The following is a 23,938-nucleotide window of genomic DNA, read 5'->3' as shown; positions in this document are numbered from 1 at the left end:
AGTGTGCACACAGCTCTGGGTGTCAGTGGGCTGTGGGGTGTCACACACAGAGAGATACAATAGTACTATCAGAATACAGTGACATAATAATACACTGGAGTGGTTCTGTGCCTGCAGTGTAATGAGGTAACAGCAGTAGTGTGCACACAGCTCTGGGTGTCAGTGGGCTGTGGGGTGTCACACAGAGAGATACAATAGTACTATCAGAATACAGTGACATAATAATACACTGGAGTGGTTCTGTGCCTGCAGTGTAATGAGGTAACGGCAGTAGTGTGCACACAGCTCTGGGTGTCAGTGGGCTGTGGGGTGTCACACACAGAGAGATGCAATAGTACTATCAGAATACAGTGACATAATAATACACTGGAGTGGTTCTGTGCCTGCAGTGTAATGAGGTAACAGCAGTAGTGTGCACACAGCTCTGGGTGTCAGTGGGCTGTGGAGTGTCACACAGAGAGATACAATAGTACTATCAGAATACAGTGACATAATAATACACTGGAGTGGTTCTGTGCCTGCAGTGTAATGAGGTAACAGCAGTAGTGTGCACACAGCTCTGGGTGTCAGTGGGCTGTGGGGTGTCACACAGAGAGATACAATAGTACTATCAGAATACAGGGACATAATAATACACTGGAGTGGTTCTGTGCCTGCAGTGTAATGAGGTAACAGCAGTAGTGTGCACACAGCTCTGGGTGTCAGTGGGCTGTGGGGTGTCACACAGAGAGATACAATAGTACTATCAGAATACAGGGACATAATAATACACTGGAGTGGTTCTGTGCCTGCAGTGTAATGAGGTAACAGCAGTAGTGTGCACACAGCTCTGGGGGTCAGTGGGCTGTGGGGTGTCACACAGAGAGATACAATAGTACTATCAGAATACAGTGATATAATAATACACTGGAGTGGTTCTGTGCCTGCAGTGTAATGAGGCAGCAGCAGTAGTGTGCACACAGCTCTGGGTGTCAGTGGGCTGTGGGGTGTCACACACAGAGAGATACAATAGTACTATCAGAATACAGTGACATAATAATACACTGGAGGGGTTCTGTGCCTGCAGTGTAATGATAAAGAGTAGAGAAACCGAGAGCCCAATATAGTGTAGTATGTTAAGCATAAATGAAGTAAAGGTTATCGTGAGAAAATTATACTCACAAACATGGGTTACCACACAGGCAACCACTGTATAGGCAGGTGAGGAGATTAGACCTGTCCTCACTCAGGGATAAGAAGTCGCTCTCTGTAGATGCGAAAGGGGGTAGATCACCCCTCCACCAGGGGTGGACACGGTATAGCAGTAGGAGAACAGAGGCGCCAGCAGGATAAAAGTGGATAAAAACTTTAAAATTTGCTGGGAGGAAGTGGTGGACTTACCTCCATAAAGCAGACACGAAAGACTGTCTGAATAGTAGTCACATTTATTAATTAGTACCCCAAAACAGTGCAACGCGTTTCGCAGGCCCAGCCCGCTTCATCAGGCAATAAAAATGGGGACAAGACAGAATTTCAGCAATAGCAGGTGTAGCGCCTCAGTGAGGCGCTACACCTGCTATTGCTGAAATTCTGTCTTGTCCCCATTTTTATTGCCTGATGAAGCGGGCTGGGCCTGCGAAACGCGTTGCACTGTTTTGGGGTACTAATTAATAAATGTGACTACTATTCAGACAGTCTTTCGTGTCTGCTTTATGGAGGTAAGTCCACCACTTCCTCCCAGCAAATTTTAAAGTTTTTATCCACTTTTATCCTGCTGGCGCCTCTGTTCTCCTACTGCAGTGTAATGAGGCAGCAGCAGTAGTGTGCACACAGCTCTGGGTGTCAGTGGGCTGTGGAGTGTCTCTCACACAGAGAGATGCAATAGTACTATCAGAATACAGTGACATAATAATACACTGGAGTGGTGCTGTGCCTGCAGTGTAATGAGGTAACAGCAGTAGTGTGCACACAGCTCTGGGTGTCAGTGGGCTGTGGAGTGTCACACAGAGAGATACAATAGTACTATCAGAATACAGGGACATAATAATACACTGGAGTGGTTTTGTGCCTGCAGTGTAATGAGGTAACAGCAGTAGTGTGCACACAGCTCTGGGTGTCAGTGGGCTGTGGAGTGTCTCATACAGAGAGATACAATAGCACTATCAGAATACAGTGACATAATAATACACTGGAGGGGTTCTGTGCCTGCAGTGTAATGAGGCAGCAGCAGTAGTGTGCACACAGCTCTGGGTGTCAGTGGGCTGTGGAGTGTCTCTCACACAGAGAGATGCAATAGTACTATCAGAATACAGTGACATAATAATACACTGGAGTGGTGCTGTGCCTGCAGTGTAATGAGGTAACAGCAGTAGTGTGCACACAGCTCTGGGTGTCAGTGGGCTGTGGAGTGTCACACAGAGAGATACAATAGTACTATCAGAATACAGGGACATAATAATACACTGGAGTGGTTCTGTGCCTGCAGTGTAATGAGGTAACAGCAGTAGTGTGCACACAGCTCTGGGTGTCAGTGGGCTGTGGGGTGTCACACACAGAGAGATACAATAGTACTATCAGAATACAGTGACATAATAATACACTGGAGTGGTTCTGTGCCTGCAGTGTAATGAGGTAACAGCAGTAGTGTGCACACAGCTCTGGGTGTCAGTGGGCTGTGGGGTGTCACACAGAGAGATACAATAGTACTATCAGAATACAGTGACATAATAATACACTGGAGTGGTTCTGTGCCTGCAGTGTAATGAGGTAACAGCAGTAGTGTGCACACAGCTCTGGGGGTCAGTGGGCTGTGGAGTGTCACACAGAGAGATACAATAGTACTATCAGAATACAGTGACATAATAATACACTGGAGTGGTTCTGTGCCTGCAGTGTAATGAGGTAATAGCAGTAGTGTGCACACAGCTCTGGGTGTCAGTGGGCTGTGGGGTGTCTCACACAGAGAGATACAATAGTACTATCAGAATACAGTGATATAATAATACACTGGAGTGGTTCTGTGCCTGCAGTGTAATGAGGTAACAGCAGTAGTGTGCACACAGCTCTGGGTGTCAGTGGGCTGTGGAGTGTCACACAGAGAGATACAATAGTACTATCAGAATACAGTGACATAATAATGCACAGGAGGGGTTCTGTGCCTGCAGTGTAATGAGGTAACAGCAGTAGTGTGCACACAGCTCTGGGTGTCAGTGGGCTGTGGGTGTCTCACACAGAGATACAATAGCACTATCAGAATACAGTGACATAATAATGCACTGGAGTGGTTCTGTGCCTGCAGTGTAATGAGGTAACAGCAGTAGTGTGCACAGCTCTGGGTGTCAGTGGGCTGTGGAGTGTCACACAGAGAGATACAATAGTACTATCAGAATACAGGGACATAATAATACACTGGAGTGGTTCTGTGCCTGCAGTGTAATGAGGTAACAGCAGTAGTGTGCACACAGCTCTGGGGGTCAGTGGGCTGTGGGGTGTCACACAGAGAGATGCAATAGTACTATCAGAATACAGTGACATAATAATGCACTGGAGTGGTTTTGTGCCTGCAGTGTAATGAGGTAACAGCAGTAGTGTGCACACAGCTCTGGGTGTCAGTGGGCTGTGGGGTGTCACACAGAGAGATACAATAGTACTATCAGAATACAGTGACATAATAATGCACTGGAGGGGTTCTGTGCCTGCAGTGTAATGAGGTAACAGCAGTAGTGTGCACACAGCTCTGGGTGTCAGTGGGCTGTGGAGTGTCACACAGAGAGATACAATAGTACTATCAGAATACAGTGACATAATAATACACTGGAGTGGTTCTGTGCCTGCAGTGTAATGAGGTAACAGCAGTAGTGTGCACACAGCTCTGGGGGTCAGTGTGCTGTGGGGTGTCACACAGAGAGATACAATAGTACTATCAGAATACAGTGACATAATAATACACTGGAGGGGTTCTGTGCCTGCAGTGTAATGAGGTAACAGCAGTAGTGTGCACACAGCTCTGGGTGTCAGTGGGCTGTGGGGTGTCACACAGAGAGATACAATAGTACTATCAGAATACAGTGACATAATAATACACTGGAGTGGTTCTGTGCCTGCAGTGTAATGAGGTAACAGCAGTAGTGTGCACACAGCTCTGGGGGTCAGTGGGCTGTGGGGTGTCTCACACAGAGAGATACAATAGTACTATCAGAATACAGTGACATAATAATACACTGGAGTGGTTCTGTGCCTGCAGTGTAATAAGGTAACAGCAGTAGTGTGCACACAGCTCTGGGTGTCAGTGGGCTGTGGGGTGTCTCACACAGAGAGATACAATAGTACTATCAGAATACAGTGACATAATAATGCACTGGAGTAGTTCTGTGCCTGCAGTGTAATGAGGTAACAGCAGTAGTGTGCACAGCTCTGGGTGTCAGTGGGCTGTGGGGTGTCACACAGAGAGATACAATAGTACTATCAGAATACAGTGACATAATAATACACTGGAGTGGTCCTGTGCCTGCAGTGTAATGAGGTAATAGCAGTAGTGTGCACAGCTCTGGGTGTCAGTGGGCTGTGGGGTGTCACACAGAGAGATACAATAGTACTATCAGAATACAGTGACATAATAATACACTGGAGTGGTCCTGTGCCTGCAGTGTAATGAGGTAATAGCAGTAGTGTGCACACAGCTCTGGGTGTCAGTGGGCTGTGGAGTGTCTCACACAGAGATACAATAGCACTATCAGAATACAGTGACATAATAATGCACTGGAGGGGTTCTGTGCCTGTAACTTACTGAGGTAACAGCAGTAGTGTGCACACAGCTCTGGGGGTCAGTGGGCTGTGGGGTGTCTCACACAGAGAGATACAATAGTACTATCAGAATACAGTGACATAATAATACACTGGAGTGGTTCTGTGCCTGCAGTGTAAAAAGGCAGCAGCAGTAGTGTGCACACAGCTCTGGGTGTGAGTGGGCTGTGGAGTGTCTCACACAGAGATACAATAGCACTATCAGAATACAGTGACATAATAATACACTGGAGTGGTTTTCAGTGTTCTCCCCAGGCTCTTTTAGCCGGGTGCTCCACCCGGCTAGATTTGGTGACCACCCGGCTGTCATCGGCTCACCTCTTCACCTCCTCCTATGCTGTAAGCAGAGTTGCCCTGCATTTTCATCTCGACCCACCCGGCTACTTTTTCATGCCACCCGGCTACTATTTCATGCCACCCGGCTGGAAAAAATGTCTGGGGAGAACACTGGGTTTTGTGCCTGCAGTGTAATGAGGTAACAGCAGTAGTGTGCACAGCTCTGGGTGTCAGTGGGCTGTGGAGTGTCACACAGAGAGATACAATAGTACTATCAGAGTACAGTGACATAATAATACACTGGAGTGGTTTTGTGCCTGCAGTGTGATGAGGTAACAGCAGTAGTGTGCACACAGCTCTGGGTGTCAGTGGTCTGTGGAGTGTCTCACACAGAGAAATGCAATAGTACTATCAGAGTACAGTGACATAATAATACACTGGAGTGGTTTTGTGCCTGCAGTGTGATGAGGTAACAGCAGTAGTGTGCACACAGCTCTGGGTGTCAGTGGGCTGTGGGGTGTCACACAGAGAGATACAATAGTACTATCAGAATACAGTGACATAATAATACACTGGAGTGGTACTGTGCCTGCAGTGTAATGAGGTAACAGCAGTAGTGTGCACACAGCTCTGGGTGTCAGTGGGCTGTGGAGTGTCACACAGAGAGATACAATAGTACTATCAGAGTACAGTGACATAATAATACACTGGAGTGGTACTGTGCCTGCAGTGTAATGAGGTAACAGCAGTAGTGTGCACACAGCTCTGGGTGTCAGTGGGCTGTGGAGTGTCACACAGAGAGATACAATAGTACTATCAGAGTACAGTGACATAATAATACACTGGAGTGGTTCTGTGCCTGCAGTGTAATGAGGTAACAGCAGTAGTGTGCACAGCTCTGGGTGTCAGTGGGCTGTGGGGTGTCTCACACAGAGAGATACAATAGTACTATCAGAATACAGTGACATAATAATACACTGGAGTGGTTCTGTGCCTGCAGTGTAATAAGGCAGCAGCAGTAGTGTGCACACAGCTCTGGGTGTGAGTGGGCTGTGGAGTGTCTCACACAGAGATACAATAGCACTATCAGAATACAGTGACATAATAATACACTGGAGTGGTTTTGTGCCTGCAGTGTAATGAGGTAACAGCAGTAGTGTGCACAGCTCTGGGTGTCAGTGGGCTGTGGGGTGTCTCACACACAGAGATACAATAGCACTATCAGAATACAGTGACATAATAATACACTGGAGTGGTTCTGTGCGTGTAATGAGGCAACAGCAGTAGTGTGCACAGCTCTGGGTGTCAGTGGGCTGTGGGGTGTCACACAGAGATACAATAGTACTATCAGAATACAGTGACATAATAATACACTGGAGTAGTTCTGTGCCTGCAGTGTAATGAGGTAACAGCAGTAGTGTGCACACAGCTCTGGGTGTCAGTGGGCTGTGGAGTGTCTCACACAGAGAAATGCAATAGTACTATCAGAGTACAGTGACATAATAATACACTGGAGTGGTTTTGTGCCTGCAGTGTGATGAGGTAACAGCAGTAGTGTGCACACAGCTCTGGGTGTCAGTGGGCTGTGGGGTGTCTCACACAGAGAAATGCAATAGTGCTATCAGAATACAGAGACATAATAATGCACTGGAGTGGTTCTGTGCCTGCAGTGTAATGAGGTAACAGCAGTAGTGTGCACACAGCTCTGGGTGTCAGTGGGCTGTGCAGTGTCACACAGAGAGATACAATAGTACTATCAGAATACAGTGACATAATAATACACTGGAGTGGTCCTGTGCCTGTAACTTAATGTGGTAACAGCAGTAGTGTGCACACAGCTCTGGGTGTCAGTGGGCTGTGGGGTGTCACACAGAGAGATACAATAGTACTATCAGAATACAGTGACATAATAATACACTGGAGTGGTCCTGTGCCTGCAGTGTAATGAGGTAACAGCAGTAGTGTGCACACAGCTCTGGGTGTCAGTGGGCTGTGGAGTGTCACACACAAAACACAGGAGACCGATGTGCTAGCCCTCATTAGGGCTGTTTGGAGTGCTTTCACAGCAAGTGAGGAACAAGAACACAGGCCTAGCTAATGCTTTCCCTACCTTACTGCAGCAAGTCTGTCCCTGCTCTCACTAACAGTCAGCAGCCAGCAGAGAATGAATCCAATATGGCCACCACAACCGCTTTTTGATAGGGTGGTCCAGGAAGGGGTGCTAGCTGATTGGCTGCCATGTGTCTGCTGACTGCGAGGTAAGGGGTCAAAGTTTATCTCTATGATGATGTATAGGGGCGGGTTGAACACGCCAAATGTTCACTATTTGCCATGAATGAGAACAGCGGATGTTCACAGAATACTGCTTGCCTGCGATCTGTTCCATCCATCTCTATTTGTGGTGCATTAAACGGGGAGTTTGGTCTGTCAGTGTGAAGCGGGCCTAGCTCTTACACTATCTGATCGCCATGTACATACACACAACACACGCTTTACATTTTTGTATGTAAACCTGTACCATCCATCATGAGCAGAGCCAAGTCACCGCATGTCTTGTCAGTCACTGTCACCGCGGCAGCAACATATATATTTTTAGCCAAAAAACAATACTTTTTTTTTGTAAAATGTATATGCCATGACAACATTGTTCTGGCCTCTGCTACAGTGGCTGCAAAAAACTATTTTTTTCAAAATTCAAAAAGTTTTTGTATTTGTAAAGCTCAACAATGTGCAAAGCAGTGTTGATCGGATACCTCATTATCCTATTCGAGTTTGGTCGAATTCGGATAGTAAACTATCCGAATTCACTCGAAGTTCAATATCTGATGTAATCGAATATCCGATTCGACCTCGGATATCCGACGTCACTATCCGAGTCTGTATTCGAGTAAAATATTCGAGATGGCCTTAAATAGCTTGTAAAACTTGTATTGGAGGTCAATGATGCATGAAACCACCTTGTTTATGAAGAAAAACATCAAGTGATTATGTGGTGATGTAGTAGTTATAAAAAAGGTATCAAAAATAGTAAATTAACTTCATGAAAAGTGTTTGCATGAGAAGGTGTGTCCAAAATGGTTGTTGGAAGTCTTAATTTACGTCGTCTTCATCTTCTTCTTCTATATCTTCTTCTTCTTCATCTTCATCATCTTCTATATCTTCTTCTTCTTCTATATCTTCTTCTATATCTTCTTATTCTGTTACATTGGTCTGTAAACCTGGACAAACATGTGGAGAGCCAAGTCACCCTTCTCTCTGTTACCCTTTTGTGATATTTCGGGGTATGGGGAAATCTGCATGGTGATCGCTGGGGGCGAGCAGGCCCGTTGGTTAGGATTAATACCGTGGCGCCCCAATTTATTGAGAGTAAGGTTGCAGCTGTGTAGAGATGAATCCTCACATCCAAAGGTCAATGTAATGATCTTCTTTATTATGTATCTCTCCACTTCACCACCTGTGTGCACTCAAAGTGCAAACAAAGTAAACAGGGATGCTTTCAGTGGATTGAGTTAATTCTTTTATTTCTGGCAGTACAGGCAATACGAGGTGGGCACTTACTTCTAGAGGGTCCTAATCCACTTAGGACCCTGCCTGGCTTGTTGCGCTTCCCACTGTATGTGGTACTACGACCTCACCACTCGATCCTGTCTCCGTGCTGCCCGCTCTTGTCCCGACTAGTTTCGGCGCTTGCCGTCATCAGGGGATAAACCAGGCCCGTTGGTTAGGTCCCAGCACTGGGATGCAGAGATCGGATGCCAGTAATTTCCTCCCCACACTCAGGTGGCCGGTCACACCACGACCCTAGTGTGTTCCGACAGTTCACAAAGACTTTACAGGTTGTTTGGTGAATTCAATGGCTGAGGTCAGACGGCTGGTGGGTGTAAAAGTGAAGCCGGCTGGCGGAGCCTCTAAAGTTCCGCCCTGTTAGATTGCCATCTTGGGCACGCCCCTCATGTACAGTGGACTTGAGATCAGAAATTGTCTGAGCCGTCAGACTCTTCCAGGCCAAAGTCGCAGCTCTTCTGGCATAAAAAAAAGAAGTAATTTGGCAAGAATGAGCTTTCGCTCACTAAGGGACGTCAGTGTTCTCCCCCCCACAGCCGGGTGGCATGAAAAAGTAGCCGGTTGGGGCTCGACGAAGGAATGCAGGGCCTGTGCAACTCTCCTTACAGCATAGCAGGAGGATGAGGAGGAGAGCCAATGTCAGCCGGGTGCTCACCAAAATTAGCCGGGTGGAGTACCCAGCAAAAAGAGCCTGGGGAGAACACTGGACGTTTCACCAAAGTGACTGAGAAGCATAGCTGCAGCCATATATGAGATTGGAGCACCTGTAATGTCTGCCAGAAGATCGTGAACAAGTAGCAGACATTCCCAGAACACATGGTAAAAAGCCGGGAGATCAATGAATGGGAAAACCGTTCCCATTCATTGATCTAAGTCCGTGTGTGAATGAATGCCGCCATCTCATAGACAGTTCCTTCATTCACAAAACCCAATCCTTACACATCCACACATTGCTTCCTGTTTGCGTAGTAATACTATGCATACAGAAGTTATGCACGAGGACATCTTGTGGACAAAAAGTTAAAGTACATTTGAAAACTTTATCTCCATAAAATATTTTTTTTTTTTTACATTTAAAATTAATCCCTTATCTCCCACACTACCTAATAGTTACCCTTTTTTTGTATTTTTTAAAAATACATGGGACTGAACTGAAAATACAGGGACTGAACTTTTTTAATATGCATGTCAAGAGGGTATATTACTGTTACTTTATAAATTATGGGCTTGTAATTAGGAATAGACGCAAAACTGAAAAAATGCACCTTTATTTCAAAATAAAGTATTGGCGCCATACATTGTACTATGGAAAAATTTAAATAAATAAATAACCAGAACAAATGGGCAAATAAAATGTGTTGTTTTTAATTACAGTAGCAGGTATTATTTTAAAACTATTATGGCCAAAAACTGAGAAAGAATAGATTTATTCAATTTTTTCCTATTATTCCCATTTAAAACATGGTTAAACTAAAGGAACTCTTAGCGAAAAGTATCCACCAAAGAAAGCCTAAATGGTGGCGAAAAAAACAAGATACAGATTGTTTTGTTGTGATAAGAAGTAATAAAGTTATAGGCAAATGAATGGAAGGAGTGCTGATGGGTGAAAATTGCTCTGGAGGTGAAGTGGTTAAAGCATTAAAGTGAACCAGAGATGAAAATAAACTAATGAGATAAACAATTGGATTGGTCCTTCTACTCCTAAATATGACTCTTTTAGATATCTCAAGGTTTTATTTTATGTATAAACATTTACAAAGCAGATTTAAAGGACAACTGAAGTGAGAAGATTATGAAGGCTGCCATGTTTATTTCCTTTTAAACAATACCAGTTGCCTGGCAGCCCTGCTGGTCTGTTTGGCTTCAGAGGTGTCTGAATAACACCAGAAACAAGCATGCTGCTAGTCTTGTCAGATCTGACAATAATGTCAGAAACACCTGATCTGCTGCATGCTTGTTCAGGGGCTATGGCTGAAAGTATTAGAGACAGAGGATCAGCAGGGCTGCCAGGCAACTGGTATTGCTTAACAGGAAATAAACATGGCAGCCTCCATATATCTCTCTTTTCAGCTGTCCTTTAATGTTTTAGTCTCTGCTCAATTGCAGTGTCTCAAGAGTCCCAGGGCCAAAATACATGAACTATTGAACTTTTTATCTTTTCCTCTCACAGTAAAAATCCCAGGTATCTGCTTAGCAAAGTGTTTTATAGCTGTAATTTGTTATCTGTGAGCCGACAGGGTCCTGACTGGAGAAAAACTGTCAGTTCCAGAGCTAATTATAATCTCTTTCAGGCAGGGAAACAATAAAAGGAGCGCAGTACAAGTGTCTGTATGCTTGCCACTGTATACATGTCTCTCTCATCATGTCATCTCTGGTACACTTTGAAGAGACTCTGTACAAAATAAATTCCCCTGGGGGGTGCTCACCTCAGTAGGGGGTAGCCTATGCATCCTATCGAGGCTTCCCCCGTCCTCCTGTGTCCCTCGGCGGTCTCGCTGCAGCCCTCAGAATGCACAGGTGACAATTTGTCAGGCTGTGCAATATTTACCTTTCCCTGATCCAGCGGGGGGGGGGGGGGGGGGGATGGGGGGGGGGGGCGCTGTTGCGGCTCTCCGCTCAGAAATAGGCAGAAATAGCCGATCTCAGTCAGATCCGCTCTACTGCGCAGGATCAGGAGTCTTGTGCATGCGCAGTAGAGCGGACTCGACTGGGATCGGCTATTTCCAAGCAGAGAGCCGTTACTGCGCCTGCGCTGGAGCCAGGAAGGTAAATATTGACATCCCCGCCATTCAGGGAGCTTTATCGCTGTCACTGTGGGACGGAGCCTCAATAGGATCCGAGGGCTTCCCCCACCTGAGGTGACTACCCCCAGGGGCATTTTTTCCAATACAGATTCTCTTTAAAGTGGATCCGAGACCAAATATTGCTGCTTTTATCATTCAGCCCCTGACCTATACAGGCTGGAAATGCAGATCAGTTTAGCCTGTGTGTAATGATGACAAGACAACATGGCCGCTCTCATTGTATCACAGGAAGAAATAATCATACACAATCTAAGCTGTTTGCAGCTAGATTTGCTGTGTAAACGATCTAAACTTTAGGTAAGATATATAGACAAGTTACTTGTTACAGTTAGTTTTTCATCTCGGATCCGCTTTAAGTTTATCACGGGTAGCTATAGGAACTTTAAGAAAGTCAGACACAACATTTTCCCAGTCAGTAATAGTCTAGGTCACAGTGATCTGCAAACTCGGCCCTCCAGCTGTTAATGAACTACAAGTCCCACAATGCATTTGCCTTTTTGAATCATGACTGTGGCTGTCAGACTCTTGCAATGCATCGTGGGACTTGTAGTTCCCTAACAGCTAGAGAGCCAGGTTTGCAGATCACTAATAACATTGCCAAGATCTAAATGGCTTTTGACAGGCGGTTGAGTGATGATAGCTCAGGGTACCATAAAGTTACGAGGTAATACCTGTGAGATCTGAGGGCATCATCAGTTGTTCTACTGCATGGGATGGAAGCACACGCAGGCCAGAGTGAAGCTGGGCAGCATAAGCATGGCGTAGCTGGATATATCTAATATACACAGCGTTAGGATGGGAGTACTGGGCCTTGAGAGCTCATTGAAGGATAACAAACCATTATCACCCACAACATCCTTAAGCTTAAGTATATTCTTATTGGCCCACACAGAAGGGTCTGGAATTGTAATAAACTCTTTAACCTTCCTGGCGGTAAGCCCGAGCTGAGCTCGGGCTATGCCGCCGGAAGGCACCGCTCAGGCCCCGCTGGGCCGATTTGCATAATTTTTTTTTTTGCTGCACGCAGCTAGCACTTTGCTAGCTGCGTGCAGTGCCCGATCGCCGCCGCTATCCGTCGCGCCGCAGCCGCCCCCCCCCCCCCCAGACCCCGTGCGCTGCCTGGCCAATCAGTGCCAGGCAGCTCTATGGGGTGGATCGGAATCCCCTTTGACCTCACGACGTCGATGACGTTGGTGACGTCATCCCGCCCCCCTTCGCCATGGCGATGGGGGAAGCCCTCCAGGAGATCCCGTTCTTTGAACGGGATCTCCTGATCGCCGATGGCGATCGGAGGGGCTGGGGGGATGCTACATGAAAACATGTAGGGGCTGGGGGGATGCTACATGAAAAAACAAAAAAAACAACAACAACAACAAAAAAAAGATTTGCTGCCCCCTGGCGAATTTTTAGCAAACCGCCAGGAGGGTTAAGACGAGTAGTATACCATAAAGGTGTATGCGGAGACTAATGATCCTCATCTGAAAAATGTTGCTGGACTGTTCCCCATACTTCAGCAGTGGTCTGCTAAGGGAGGAAAGTGCCTCGGGGCCTGGAAAGGGCAGAGCAGACAGTACCATGTAAGAGCCCAGTATGGTGGCTTCCAATACCATGGCGGGATTGTACTCAGATTGGGCAAGTGTGGAGAACTGCTGCCCGGTAGTAGACTATAAAATTCAGAAGAGAATCTAACCCCCCCCCCTCCCATTCACAGGAAGTTGTAAGTTCACCAACGCAATACGAGGGGCCGATGATCTCCATTGAAAGGAACCGACCAGCTTATCTAGTTCAGAGAAGGGGTGTTCCGGAATAGGTAGAGAAGTTTAGAGAGGACACACATCTTTACCAGGTTAGCCCTACCAATAAGGGATAAAGGCAGCGCGCCCCAAGATCCGAGCTTAGCTTTAAAGAGAGTGTGACGCCTCCTAAATTACCTCTTTTTTTTTAGCCTTCTGAAGCATTAATGGCTTAGCTGAAAAGCTGCTGTCCCTAAGCAAAATGAGGGTTTACTCACCCCGAAATCCCCGGGGTAAATTGCAGGGTTCTTTCCTGGTGAGGCAGAGCATAGCGCAGTAGCTCTGCCTCTACTCACGTCAATCTCCCACGGATCTCCGCCTCCTCCTGCCCCTCTCAGTCTTCTTTCACTGAGAGGGGCGGTGAGGAGGCGGAGATCCGCGGGAGGTTGACGCAAATGGAGGCAGAGCTGCAGCTCAAAGCTCTGCCTCCCCGGGCAGCACAATCCACAACTGTGAAAGTCGTGGATTTTTGCCCCGGTATTTGGGGGTGGATAAAAAGCCTCGTTTTGCCGCGAGATAGTGGCATTTCAGCTAAGCCATTAATGCTTAAGAAGACTGGTTAAAAAAGAGGTAATTTAGGAGGCTTCAGAGTCCCAACATAGGCAGAAGATTGAGATCATAAAAGGATGAGACACTTGAGGAGATCTCTATTGCCGAGTATGTAGGTTTCAGCGGAGTACCCAGGGTGATCACTCGCAGGGTGATTTGGACCAATACGTAACCCCGAATATTCTCCAAAGGTGGAGATCAGAATGAGTGCAGCAGTAAGGGAGGTGGGAGAGGTCTGCCAGGTATAACAACAAATCAGCATTTATCAGCGTACTAGGATACCTTCTCCTCCAGCCTGGAGATATGGAAACCAGTGAAGTCCGGACTGGAGCGGAGAAGCGCTGCCAGAGGCTCTATCGCAAGTGCAAACAGCGCGGGTGAGAGCGGGCATCCCTTTCGTGTGCTCCGTCCCAAGGAGAAAAAGGGATGGAAACCTTGCCCCTGTGCTTACCTGTGCCCTGTGTGGTGATATATTGGGGTGCTGATGATGTTAGGGAATACAGGAACATATTTCTGTCATTTTTCTGTCTACTATGTCTGCTAAAAGCAAGTCTGGCTCTTGAAGGTGCCACCTGGCCCCAGGAAACGGTTAATGGGAGCCTGTATGTACATGTAAATTCTGTATGTAAATGTACATTACCTCTGCCCTCATTGTCCAGCAGGGGAAGAGGTGTCTACTGCTAATTAGCTGCCAATTGAGGAAGAATAGGCTGGTCGGCCTGGCTTTTGAACTCTAAAGTCAGCCATTGTCCCATTATACAAAGCAAGACTACCAGAGTCTCGGGGACAGGGAAAGTTGACACCTGAAGGTTTGAAATTTACATGACAGCCGGCTGGAAGGGGTTGGAAATCTCTGCAGACTTTAAAAACGGAGACAGGAAAGCTTTGATGCTAGGAAATAATGTTGAGGAAGCCTTTTGATGTCTGTTAAGATACAATCTTACCTGTTGAATTCTGCAACCTTCAAAAAGCTAAAACAGGAACCCTTTAAAGTTCGCATATCACAGGAAGACTAGGACAAGCGTTCGGTGATGTCACAAACGGGGAAATTGCATTAGTTCCTGGGGGCTGGACATTAAATGCCCCAGGGGACACTTCGGACTATTTAAAGGGAACCAGAGAGGATGAACTATACATACCTGGGGCTTCCTCCAGCCCCATACGCACGGATCGTTTCCACGCCGCCGTCCTTCACTGCCTGGATCCGCCGCCACCAGGTCCCGTCATTGCCGTGAGTCGGCAAGTTGGCTGGCGGACGCGGCCAATTCTCCGCATCACAGGGTACTCTCCCCATACAGATACGTATGTGGCTGCCTACTACGCAGCCGCATGCGTACATGTATGGAGGGAGCCCCTATGATGCGGACAATTGGCCGCGTCCGCCGGAAGTGACGGGCCCGGTACCGGCGGATCCAGGAAGCTGAGGACGGCGGCGTGGGAGCGATTCAGGCTTATGGGCCTGGAAGAAGCTTCAGGTATGTATAAAATCTTTGCCTTTTTTCACCCCTCGTTCCTCTCTGGTTCCCTTTAAGTTGGTCCAGGACAGTCACAGGTATCTTCTCCTGGAGATAGCACATAGCTAGGGATGATCTCGACTCCTGGTCGAAAAAACTGCGTGCTCCCGCCAACAACGTTTAGACCTTTAAGTTGGTAACGTTTTAATCCCATTTTATTTTTACGCAAATATCCTTGTGTGTATTTTTGTAACTTTTACTTTGTACTTTTTTACTTTGTTTTTTGTACATCTGTTGTATATATTACTTTCTGCACTGTTCCACGTTTTCCTGGAATATTAAATCGTTATTTAAATAAGTTCGACTTCTGCTGTACTAAACTAACACTCATAGCCTAAAAGAGACTGAAGTGTAACTGTATCAGTCCATGCCTAATTGTACGTTTGAGCAACACTACCGTATGAGATTGTAATTGCATTGTGTGTGGGGGCGTCTGTCATACGTTGGCCTAAAGTGCGCAGCTGACCCAACGTATGAAAACGCCAGTGTGAGTAGCTTGACAGCAGAGTGGCTAACAGTATCGTTCGGAACGACTGTTTAGCAACTGTGCGTGGGTGTGCGTGGCGTTCCCGTATTCGGCCTAAAGCGCAAAGCTGACCCGAATACGAAAACGCGGATTGCGTGCTGAGCACTCGACAGCCGAGTGGACGTGTCTAGCAACGGCTAGTGGTGGCAGTAAGGAGCGTTTGAGGGGTCCCAGCCTTGTTTGTAGCTTGAATAAGGCTGCTCCCCGCTTGATCTGGTCAAACCTGCAGTCGGGAACCGTATACGCAGGCGTGCCGCGGGCCGGTTCCTGACACCCTGGGCCTACCTGTGCCCTGGGCGTACCCAGGCCCTGTGCGTACCCAGGCCCTGGGCGTACCCGTGCCCGGGGGCTATGATATAGGGCCTGGAAGAAAGCAATAAATGTATCCTCTAAGCAGAACTTCCCAGAGATACACCCACTCCACAGTGTCAAAAGCCTTTTTGGTGTCCAAAGAGGCGACACCTCTAGAACCGGTGTTGGCAAGTCTAGAGGACTTTTTTTTTCCTTTTTTCTCTCCCTTTTTTACTCAGATTAGTCACATGTTCAACAGATAGAACACATAGCTGCTGTGCTCCTGCCTGGAGCTGAACTATCATTGTCTTTGTAAGACTGCTTTAACATTACACTGCTCTGAGAGAGCCTTTTTCTAATACCAGCTTGTTATTAGATTTATTAGGGCACCTTCAACAAAGTATTTAGACATATTATAACCCCTTTTGTGAATGTGTGATCCGTGTGTCTGCATCGCTGTAAATATTAGTCAGGTGCACTGTGTTCAGATTGTACGATTGTATGCTTATTGGTGGTGTGTGTGTATATGTTAATTGCATTTCTGTAAATAAACACATTTATTCACCTTGGAATCCAACCTGTGCAGACCTCAATATTTCCTTGCTAGTGATCTCCTATTGCTGTTTAGTCTTGATAATGAGCTGCATGTGCAGATTCTTACAAGTATGAATTCACACTCACACAATGTAGCTTTCTTTTCATTGCACAATACCATTTGATTTCTAAATAAATCAATAAAAATGTATTGTAAGAAGAAAAAAAACATTGAAATACATTTGTTTCTTTCACTAAGGTTGTATTATGCAAAAGGTCAATAACATTAAACAAGACAGTAATATAGAACAAAATCCATGCATCAATCATCTTTCACAGACAAGTAATAGAAACGTCCTGGAACAACGGAGGAAACAGTCCTACAATAGAAACCATAGTGGAGAACAATTAACAGACACATGAATTAGTATTGCGAGCAGCAAGCCAATCATCCCAATGCAGATTATACTTCTCAATAGAGTCATTCATAGTGAGGTGAATATGAACAGGCCCAGAAGGTAAGCAGTAGGGATGGTCACAGATATGCAAATTGTTCCAAGTTGATGCAAATTTATGCATCGACTGGACCAATCCCAAACCTGAGTTTAAATTGATTGGTCCGTTTTCAAACTAAAAATTTGCATAATTTCAGAAAAATGGCAGCATTGAGCCATCTGATTGGCAGCCACTAAAGCAGTCTGGAGAGACCTGAGGGAGGATTGCATGTAATCTTACTGGTGGGCGGTACCAACGTGTTACCACCTTTACAATCCGGATCTCTTACTGCTGCTGCCCTAGTGGCTGGCAGAGATGGCCCGAACCATTCACCGGGCGAATCTCTCTGGGCCCTGTGCTACTTCCAGGTCGCTATGACCCGGAGTAGTACGCCTGCGCTGGCCCGGCGGTGCCCGTCCTAGATCGCGCTCCTGTTGCCGGGCACTCTCTGCGCATGAGCGTGACGTTACTCATGACGTCAGGCACATGCGCAGAAAGTGCCCGGCAACAGGCGCGCGATCTAGGACGGGCACCGCCGGGCCAGCGCAGGCGTACTGCTCCGGGTCATAGAGATAGAGATGTTTGACGGCGAACGGTTCGGGAACCGTTCGCGACATCTCTAGTGGCTGGATTATTGTGGCTCTGTAATATTAACAAGCTGACACATCATTGCATTCCAGCGGTTCTGGAGGTGTGGCTAGCTTACAGGGACATCAATGGATGATTTGCATATATTCAGCATTGATGCATTGTGGGAAACATCTCGGAGCTCACTCCATCCTGAATTATCACAAATACCTTCTGTTTGAAGAAAGGAAACGTTTGTTTTCCATAGCATTTTAGTAAGGGGGCTTTTGGACCATTGTAGCCCCTCACACACTGCTGGGAGTTCTGGTTCACCATGAGTTGCTAGGTGCTCTGTACCTCTTCAGAATAGCAAACAGTCTAGCCCACTAAATAGATCATCCTATTTTCCTGAGTCACATCTGATTCCCAAGCTATCCTGCTGTTGCTTTTAGACTTGGCTGAACTTCCTAGAATACGGTTATAGAGAAGGGAGATGGTTCCTCTAGGCACTCGTCCCCCATGACTGGAATGGTTAATAAGCTGACAGCAGCGAAAATGTTCTCCAGTTTGGATCGTTCCATTAAACCTTAATACTGAAAATACTGGAAACTTCTCCCCCTCCCAAACCTGTCAGAAAAGGTATAAGAGTTGGAGATCCACCAATGGAAACTTCTACTATCCACAAATGTAGGAAGGAACTCAGGACAACCCACAAATGGTAAGTTGGGGGCAAAACTAGGTCTCAGATGGAACTTCTCCTGCAAGGAGTAGAGATGGCCCGAGCGGCGGACAGTTCCTGGTGAATTACGATAGGAAAAAAGGATACATTTAAAGAGAGTCTGAAGCGAGAATAAATCTCGCTTCAGACCTCATAGATAGCAGGGGCATGTGTGCACCTGCTAAACCGCCGCTATCCCGCAGCTTAACGGGGGTCCCTGATCCCACAAATCCCCTCCGTAAAGCGGGGGAGCGCTTCCTGGTTGGGGCAGGGCTAACCGCCGCAGCCCTGCCCAACGCGCGTCTGTCAGCGCGTATCTCTGCCTCTCCCTCGCCCCTCTCAGTCTTCCTTCACTGAGAGGGGCGGGGGAGAGGCGGCGATGCGCGTCTGATAGACGCGACTGGAGGCAGGGCTGCAGCCGTTAGCTCTGCCTCCAGGAAGAGGAAATATACAACCAAGTTTTGCGGGGGTGGGTTTGGGGGTGAAGGGACCCCCGTTTAGCCGCGGGATAGCAGTGTTTTAGCAGGGGCATGTGACAATCCAGCCCCGCGATCCCGTCGAGATCTGCTCCCGTTAGCGTACGCAGGAAGTACGGGAACAGACTGACAAAGATTGGTTGCGCAGCTACCGACAATATGTAATGGGACAAACATTCACCAATCTCGTATTACTAGGCCACTGTTGCCATGCAGGTCTCATGCACTAGAGACTGCTGGAGGCAAATTCACCGTGTGCGTAGTAAACGGTTAAGATTGGTTGGAGGTGCCCATACTTGTACAATCCTGATTGTATATACAATCTGTAAACTAAACATATCGATTTCGCGCTGGAAATCGGGTAAATACACTGCCACCACTCCCTGACTGATAGGGCGAGGAGACCCCAACGCTATCATAATACGGTAGCCAGCCCAATCACGTTCAACACGCTCCAGTCACCGTTCGGGGAATAGTCACTTCCGAAGGCTTAAAGACTGTGAGCAATGCGACGTTTAAAGAAAGGTTACTGGGTCCCTATATGATGCAATCTCGAATTGTATTTACAATCGAGAAACGAAAGTTATCGATTCCGCACAGGAAATCTGGTACTAGCTAATCCTAGAAGGAAGAAACGGTTATTTACAACCTAGCTAGCAAATCAACAAGGTATAAGCAAATAATAAAACAATGCGGTAGTATGACTGACTCTTCAGAGGGCAGATTCGTTATAGCAGCAGTCAGATGACCAGAAAAGGCACACGACTGAACGATAAAATCGTTAGTTTATTTCTAAACTACATACACACAGCTTATTTTAGAACAGATTGATTGACAGAGAGAAGAGAGGAAAAGAGAACAGAATGTCTTAATAGGCAGTTCAAATACCGTTATTGGTAGTCCATGCGGCAATCGCAAGTCTTTGGCGAAAGTCCCAAAATGGCGGTTGCCATGCGGCCAACAGGCCTTTGTTAGAAATAGTTCCAAGATGGAGGTTTTGGCCCATGTCCTTGCGGGCTGCCAGGATGTTACTAGGCATCAGATGGAAGGTAAAGGACCTGGACTTTTGGGTCATGTCAGTTTTGTTCCTCACTGAAGGTGGGAGGAGTTATGACACATACAAGTCCAGCCTTGCAATTTGAATAAGGCAATGCCTCCTTAGGCAGGGAGAGGTTTAGGCCAATTCATGTTTTGCCCGCTCTCGGCATGCCCGTAGGTAATATCAAGAACCCGAATGAATATTCACAATCAGCGTAAGTGTGTGAATCTGCTAATACCAAACATGAGGAGTCTGGTTCGCTAATAGCTCCCCCCCCCCCCCCTTTCACCTTACTGGCACTGGTTCCGAAAGATCCAGAGGGCTGAAAATCTCTCAGGACCAGTGTCATGTGGAATTTAATAAACTCCGTGAATTTGAGGGAACTGCGATCTTGGGAACACCAGAAATATTACCAAACTGTGCCTATTTATTAAATATAGTTTCTTCAGTTTGTTGAATCTTTGGGTGCCGCCAGATGGCGTGATAAGGATCATTCCTGTCTCCTTTCAACTCAGGCCACAAGGCAGCTAAGTGTCGGACTCCCGCTGGGTCGGTTCCTACCAGTCTGGAGAAGGACAGTGTAGGGGTGAGATTTCTCCCTTTCTGCCTGGTTGGAGGTCCCTGAATGCCCAGGAAACACTTTGTCACATGGAGGTGCGAAAGCTGTAATTAGAAGCTACCAAAGAGCCAGGGTTTGTTAGCAGCCAGAGAGTAAGAGAAAAAATAAGGGGATTTTAAACCAACTGTCAGTTTGATTGGTTTGTGAAGAACTGGCGTTCGTAACTCCATGACGCATTCGATATGTCATATCGACGGCGTCACAGGGCACACATGTCCCTGCTAACTATGAGCTCTGAAGCGAGATATATTCTCGCTTCAGAGTCTCTTTAAAGCAGTAGGATCAGCCATACTATGCCAGGAAAAAAAAAAAACACATATATGTAGATAAATACTTGATCTACTTACATAACACATGTATTATACTGTCCACGTTTTGATTTCAGTGAATGTTATATAGTAAATGACGAGAATTCTGTTCCTGGTGGGGGCCATGTCTTTTGCCCACAGTTAAGGCTAACTCGTGATGTCATTTCTGCCCTTTACTTTTTGTCTTGTCTCCTCCAATCGCTGAGTCGCCTCAGCCTTGCTTGTAAACACAAGTGAGTAGGGGATTAGGTTTCAGATAAGCATCTGGCAGGGAAATAAAGGAAAGTGGAGGAATAGATTATAGATAAAAAAGAACCCCCAGCATGCAATTCTTTGGCACCGACTACTAAAGGGCCAGTGCTCCTTAAATATGTGATGACTCCAAATCATAACAGCAGAAAAAGTTTTGCAAGTTTTGAATGCAGGATTTGCATCTTTATCACTTAATACACTCAGACCAGTTGCTGTTGAAATTTGATTTTTATGGTGACGATACCGCTTTAAAGCACTCCTGAGGCGAAAATAAACACATGAAATAAACAATTGTATCCATCTCTCGTCTCCTAAATATGACTTTTTAGCATATTCCACAGTTGTATTTTATGTTTAAATCTACTTTTTAATTTTTAACTGTTTTATTGTCTTTGCTCAATGACACATTCATTGAACTACGCCAGAGCTAAAATCTATGAATTATTGACCCTTTTTACCTCTTTCCTGCTCTCAGAAACCATTTTCGGCTAGGAAAGTGTTTTATAGTTGGAATTTCTTATCAGTGAGGGTCACACTGTAGTCACTTCCTGTCTGAGTCAGGACTGAGTCAGCCACTTACATACCTGATGTTTAACTCTTTCAGACAGAGAAAGAAAAAAGGAACACAGAATAGCTATTTGTGTGCTAGGCACTGTACATACCCGCATCTATCTCATGTCCCATGTAACTTTGGGTATCCTTTAAATGTGGTAAATGAAAAATAATGGTAGTGTAAATTTACATATATCAAAAGAAAAAGCAGTGAATGTTATGAGTGGGTTTTCAGGGGGGTCCGTACGCAGTGCATAATGATCACCTGGAAACCCAGTGGGAGTGGCAGCGCTTTGGCCAGGGATCGCTTTACAGTCGCAATATGGAACTTTTTATGTTCAGTGTGTGTGTGTGGGAAATATATATATATATATAAAATGACGTGTGGTTACGGCATTTCCTTGGTTACGATTACAGCTCACAATTACAGCTCGTAATCCAAAATTACGGTCTGAATGTGGATGCATTCGAAATCGCCATAATTGCGGCATATCACAAATAATGATTTTGAGGTGGTAATTCCAGAAATCGGCAGGTAGTTACGGCAGAGCCTTAAAGGGAACCAGAGACGAAGCACCCTCATGTATTCCACCATATATAACAATGGGAACATGACAGTAAACACCTACCCTGCTCTCTGTTACATTCTTCTCTGCTAAATCTGCCTGTAATCAGCCATGATAAGAATCCCTGACTGTTTACTGTCATGTTCCCCCTGATATATAGGGTCAAATACATGAGGGTGCTTCGTCTCTGGTTCCCTTTAATTAAGAGGTCGTCATGAACATCCCTGGTTTTGATTGCCCCCAACCTTTGTCAAAGATAAAGCACTTCAATCACTTGACCATTTCCTGCTCAGACAGGACATGACATCATAAAGTAGCCCAACAACAGCCTATAGTGGATGACATTATTTACTTCCTGTTTGTAGGCTGTTGCTGAGCCACTTGATGATGTCATGTCCTGTCAGGGCAGGAAATGGTCATGTGACAGATGTGCTTTAACATTTGACAAAGGTTGGGGACAACTGAAACTATTTGCAGTATGCCAATAATTTGCCCAATAAATGGGCTGAAACTTCCTGTTCTTGTCCTTAGGTGTTTATTTATGACCGACTCCTGGTACCCAAAAATTGCTCCGACTCCTCAGCCGTGGATGTGATTTCAGAACAAAACATTTCCCACACTCAGTACATGAATATGGCTTCTCAACAGTGTGACACAAACACAGAACATTTATATAGCGCTTTTCTCCTGTGGACTCAAAGCACCAGAGCTGCAGCCACTAGGGGGTGCTATATAGGCAGTAGCAGTGTTAGGCCAGAGCTGCAGCCACTAGGGGGCACTCTATAGACAGTAGCAGTGTTAGGCCAGAGCTGCAGCCACTAGGGAGCACTCTATAGGCAGTAGCAGTGTTAGGCCAGAGCTGCAGCAACTAGGGGGCGCTCTATAGGCAGTAGCAGTGTTAGGCCAGAGCTGCAGCCACTAGGGGGCGCTCTATAGGCAGTAGCAGTGTTAGGCCAGAGCTGCAGCCACTAGGGGGTGCTCTATAGGCAGTAGCAGTGTTAGGCCAGAGCTGCAGCCACTAGGACACGCTCTATAGGCAGTAGCAGTGTTATGCCAGAGCTACAGCCACTAGGGAGCGCTCTATAGGCAGTAGCAGTGTTAGAGCAGAGCTGCAGCCACTAGGGGATGCTCTATAGGCAGTAGCAGTGTTAGGCCGGAGCTGCAGCCACTAGGGGGTGCTCTATAGGCAGTAGCAGTGTTAGGTCAGAGCTGCAGCCACTAGGGGGTGCTCTATAGGCAGTAGCAGTGTTAGGCCAGAGCTGCAGCCACTAGGGGGTGCTCTATAGGCAGTAGCAGTGTTAGGCCAGAGCTGCAGCCACTAGGGGGCGCTCTATAGGCAGTAGCAGTGTTAGGCCAGAGCTGCAGCCACTAGGGGCGCTCTATAGGCAGTAGCAGTGTTAGGCCAGAGCTGCAGCCACTAGGGGGCGCTCTATAGGCAGTAGCAGTGTTAGGCCAGAGCTGCAGCCACTAGGGGAGCTCTATAGGCAGTAGCAGTGTTATGCCAGAGCTGCAGCCACTAGGGGGCGCTCTATAGGCAGTAGCAGTGTTAGGCCAGAGCTGCAGCCACTATGGGGTGCTCTATAGGCAGTAGCAGTTTTAGGTCAGAGCTGCAGCAACTAGGGGGCGCTCTATAGGCAGTAGCAGTGTTAGGCCAGAGCTGCAGCCACTAGGGGGCGCTCTATAGGCAGTAGCAGTGTTAGGCCAGAGCTGCCG

The sequence above is a fragment of the Hyperolius riggenbachi genome, chromosome 10 (genome assembly GCF_040937935.1).
Source record: "Hyperolius riggenbachi isolate aHypRig1 chromosome 10, aHypRig1.pri, whole genome shotgun sequence".
NCBI lineage: Eukaryota > Metazoa > Chordata > Amphibia > Anura > Hyperoliidae > Hyperolius > Hyperolius riggenbachi.
Note: the sequence above shows the minus strand (reverse complement) of the source record.